We start from the raw sequence: 4969 nt of genomic DNA, 5'->3' as shown, positions 1-4969 counted from the left end.
TTATTTCACTCTTCATAGCTTTCACTTTTTCCTCCATTTTGCGACCATACTCAACCATTTCTGTGAGCATCCTGATTACCAGTGTTTTGAACTCTGCATCTGATAGGTAGGCTATCTCTTCATTGCTTCGTTGTATTTTTTTTCTGGAGCTTTGATCTGTTCCTTGATTTGGGACATTTTTTGTTTATTTGTTTCAGCATGCCTGTTACGCAGTAAGGGGTGGAGCCTTAGGTATTTGCCAAGATGGGACAACCCACCCCATAGCTGCCTTTTGGTGCTGTATGCAGGGGAGAGGCCTGAGAGAAATAGTGCCACTTGCTCAGCTCTCTACTGACTTTCAGTCACTTCCACAGCTACCCACAAGCAAATTGAGCCTTTCTGGTGCTGATTCCTGAGTTTGTGGTTTTGTGTACACTCTAGGACCCTGTGGGTCTCTTCAATGAACTCTCTTCTGAGACTGGGAGTTTCTCTGGCCTCCTCAAGCCCCGCAGGTTTTTTTCAGTCAGAGGTTTTGAGGCTTTATTTTCCCACTCTGGAACCCTGGGTTGTTCCAGCTGTGGTCTGTCTTACTGCCCAGTTGTTCCTCTCAGTTTATTTGCTCTCAAATGTGGGACCAGCCACTCTGCCAGCCACCACTTTGCCCAATCCACTGCCATTGCCTTGTCTGTCTTGGGTCTCCAGCCTTGGCCTTGCTGTGAATCCTCTCCAACTGGCTGCCCATCCCCTCCCCACTATTGGTTTGGATGAATGTTTCTTCTTTAACTCTGTGGTTGTCAGACTTCCACACAGTTGGATTTTCTGTCAGTTCTGGTTGTTTTTTGTTTTTCAATTAGTTGTTGTCCTTCTTTTGGTTGTGCAAGGAGGCACAGTGTGTCTACCTATGCATCCATCTTGGCTGGAGGTGTTCCCAAGTCTATATTTTTTACAGGCTATGTCAAAGACTTGAATTTTTATTTAAAGAAAAAAGCCAAAGGAAGCCTTTCCACATTATCCAGAGAGGAAATCATACATCATTGTTCCCCATTCCCACTGTAACTTAAAGAGAAACTTACACAATATCTGGAGCCCTTAATGTTTTGCAAATGAAGGAGGAGGATGTCCTCAGATTTCCTGCAGTAGGATCCAATTTAGGTGGCACCAGCCTTCTCTTCCAAATGGAGTAGTACATCTACAAAAAGCAAAGTGATGGTGCCTACATCACAAATCTGAGAAGCTTCTGCTGGCAGTTCAAGCCACTGTTGCCATTGAAAACCTGATGATGCCAGTGTCATATCCTCTAGGGATCGCTGACCAGAGAGCTGTGCTAAAGGTTGCTGCTGCTACTAGAGCCACTGCTATTGCTGGCTGCTTCACTCCTGGAAGGTTCACTAACTAGATCCAGGCAGCCTGCTGGGAGCTGTGACTTCTAGTGGCTACTGATCCTAGAGCTGACCACTAACTTCTCACAGAGACATCTTATGTTAACCTGCATACAATTGCTCTGTGTCACACAGGCTGTCCTCTGCACTATGTGGACATTACCATTTCTGGCAACAACAAGGAGGCTCATTAAGTGGGTCTGATGTGGTGGATGCTGGCCCAAAGTTCTGTGCATGTATGGCATCATCTCCCATGAACATGAATGAGAGGTCATGCCTGATCTCTACTTCTACAGAGATCCTGAAAAGTTTGTAAAGGAAAAGGAGGAATTTCAGGTGAATGGACTTTACTAGTCACTGAGTTCACTGCTGTTCAACTTGAGGTTGCAGACTGGTCTGAAGGCTCAGGTGACCTCTGAGCCCATTCGGCAGTTTCCTACTGAAGCCTGGAGTACTCAGACTGCCACTGAAGACTGGTTTGCAACCCACTGCTCAGCTCACTGAGTGTGTAAAAACAGCCACTGAGTGGTCCTAAAATGTTCTTCCACAAACTCTTAACATGGAAATAAGGTTGATGGAAAATAAACAGTTTTAAAAAAGAAAACCAGAAACAAACAAGCAAACAAAGACAGTAAAGAATTTCAAATAGAGAAAAAACAGCAATAATTTTTGAGTTTTCAGATTTTTCTGATTGCAGAAAGTTGATTAGGGCAGAACTGGGGAGGCAAAAATGGATTAGGAGAGAGATGGCAGCCTGTTGCAGTAGGAGAAAGTGCAGCATGAGAGGTGGGTAAAGGCCAAGACTCCCTTCCAGGTGTCTGGTCTGGGCATTGGATGGATGCTGAGGAAGAGAAGATGGGAGGCCAAGTCTGGACACAGTAACTTGGAGATATCCAAGTGGAAATGTTGACAGGGTCAATTGCATATGAGTCCCAAGGTCAGTGAAGATATATCTGAGGATCATAAGAAAAGAATATCAATTAAAGCCATCGGCACAGATGAAATCAACTAGAAAGTGTAAAGTGCTTCAAACTGACCTGTGGGAAAAATCATAATTTAAGGGCAGAGTAGAAAAGGATGTGTTCTTGCACAGGAGGCTGTGATGAAGCTGCCTGGAGGCAGGAGGAAAACTGAGATAGCATGGTGACTCAGAAGCCCAGGGCCAGGGTGTTCCCACAAGAGAGTGAGTAGTCTGTTAAGGACTTAGAGCTTAGAAGCTCTAGTGCTTCTAAGTATGAGATCGAGTGTTCAGTCAAATACTGCTAAAATGTCTCATTGGGATAACAACTTAAAAATGCTCATTAGTTCCATCGACCTGAAGGTCACTGGTGACCTTGGTAAGAATCATTTCTGTTCATGATGGAAAAGAAGTTAGATTAGAATGGTTCAGGGAAGGAATTAGAAGTGAGGAGATGGAGACATTGGATAAGAATATGTCCTTTATTGTATCTCCACAGTGCTAAATGCACAGTAGGTGCTAAGTAATAACTTATAAAAACAGCTGCATAAATAATATGTATAAGCCTATAAAATAGAAATAATCCTATAATAATATTTATGGGATTAATTAATGGAGTCCATAAATACTTATTAAATAGCTTCTGTGTGCCACACACTCTTCTAAGTGGTTGGGATACATTATTGAACAAAAGACATACAGTTCTTCTGACTGCCAGGGCGTTTGCATTCTAGAAGGATAGTTAGAGCAGCAGGCAGAAAGATAATAAACAATAAGTAAGTTATGGAGTATACTAGGAGGTGGTAAATTCTGTGCCATGAAAAGAAAGAATAGAGCAGGAAAAGGAATATTGAGCATACTGGAAGAGGAGGGTGGAGATTTCTGATAGCTCAGGATACATACCATCACAAAGATAATACTTGAGTAAATACTTCGAGGAAGTGAGGAAGCTAGTCTGGGGCTTCAATCAGGAAATCATCCAGGCAAAGCCTAGATGGAAGAGTGTGGGGCGGGGGGGGGCACAAGGCCAGTGTGGCCAAAGTGGTTGGATGGAGAGAGTGGGGATAAAGTCAGAGCAGCCCACCACAAAGGCCCCTGTAGCCATTGGTGGGACTCTGGCTTTTATTGGAGGGAAACGGAGAGCACTGTAAAGGGTTTGGACATGATACGATCTGACTTATGTTTTAAAAGTGTCGCTCTGGCTGCTGTATTGAGATGAGGTGAGAAGGAGGTAAACCTGTCTGCATCAAGCTGGTGGGAGGTTGTCACTGCCAGGCCTGGAGGTGGTACATCTCACTTTCCCTTACTTTCTGTTGGCTAGAACTCAAATGGCTGCACCTAACTGCCAGGGTGGATGGAGAATGTCATCTAGATATGTGCCTAGGAAGAAGAGAAAATGAATTCTGTGAACAGCTGGCCTGTCTCTACCACGAAAGGCCTACAGTTACTTGGGCATGAACTGATGATGGGAGGAAGCAGAGTGTTCAAAGTGGAAGTTTTGAGAAGTTGTCAGATTCTGGATGTATTTTCATGGTACGGTCAATAGAATTTCTTGAAAAACTGGATATGAGTTGTGAAAGAAAGAGGAGACTGCACTACTGAGCAACTGTAAAAATGGAATTGCCGTCACCTGAAGATAGGGAAGGTTGCAGGTGGAAAAGGTTTTAGAGGAGCTATGAGACCAGCTTTCCACATGTTGTTTGGAAGGTTCATTAGAGAACCAAGAGAGATGGTGAGATGGTGGTACACAAGTCTGGGATTTCAAGAGATCTGGGCTGGAGTTTAAAGTTGGGAGGATCCATCTATGGGTGGATTTAAAGTCAACAAAATGCCTAAACCAAGGAAAGGATCAAGGACTGAGTCCCAGTGTGCCATGATGTTAAGGAGTTAGAGAGAGGGAAGGAATCAGCAAAGGAGTCTCAGAAGGAGCAACAAGTGAAGTAAGAGGCAATCCTGAGGAATATGGAGGAGTCATGGGAGCCCCGAGAAAATAGCTCAAAAAGGAGGGCATAAAGAACTGCACCACATGCTGCTGGCAGATAAAGGAAGCTAAGTACTGGACTTATCCTTGTATAGAGAAGAAGGGGGTCAGCAAGAATAAAATGGAGGTAGAATGTGTTTAAGAAAAGGTGGGAGGAGAGGAATCAGATACAGCAAGTATACGTAAGCCTTTCAAGGAGTTTTTCTATAAATGGAAGCTAAGAAATTGGGTGGAAGTTGGAGAAGTGGGCTCAAGAAAAGCTATTTTTAGTGAGAAGTAATAAACAGATTTCTATGTTAGTGTTAATGATCCCACAGAGAAAGGAAAATAATAATGTAGCAAGAAAATTTCTAGAATAATGTTCTTGGGTTAGCCAGAGAAGATGCCATTTAGTGTTAAGTGGTGCGTAGGCTCTGATAAGCACATAGCTAAGGTAATCCAAGGTCATGGATAGAAAGGCAGGATGAGTGGGTGCAGATATATGCATAAATGTGGGGGCAATCATTACTTCAGAGAAACCATTACTTGTCTGGCCCGCACTATCACTATAGCTGTACCCTGGGGTAGGATAGAGTTGGAGGGCAGGAATTGGTATTATTGTTTTCCCACCTAGGAAGTCTTCTGAGACGGGCCCAGCGGTGTGTAATGGGGTAAGGGTGTAGGGTGGAGCAC

Source organism: Phyllostomus discolor, chromosome 5 (assembly GCF_004126475.2).
Source record: "Phyllostomus discolor isolate MPI-MPIP mPhyDis1 chromosome 5, mPhyDis1.pri.v3, whole genome shotgun sequence".
Taxonomy (NCBI): domain Eukaryota; kingdom Metazoa; phylum Chordata; class Mammalia; order Chiroptera; family Phyllostomidae; genus Phyllostomus; species Phyllostomus discolor.
Note: the sequence above shows the minus strand (reverse complement) of the source record.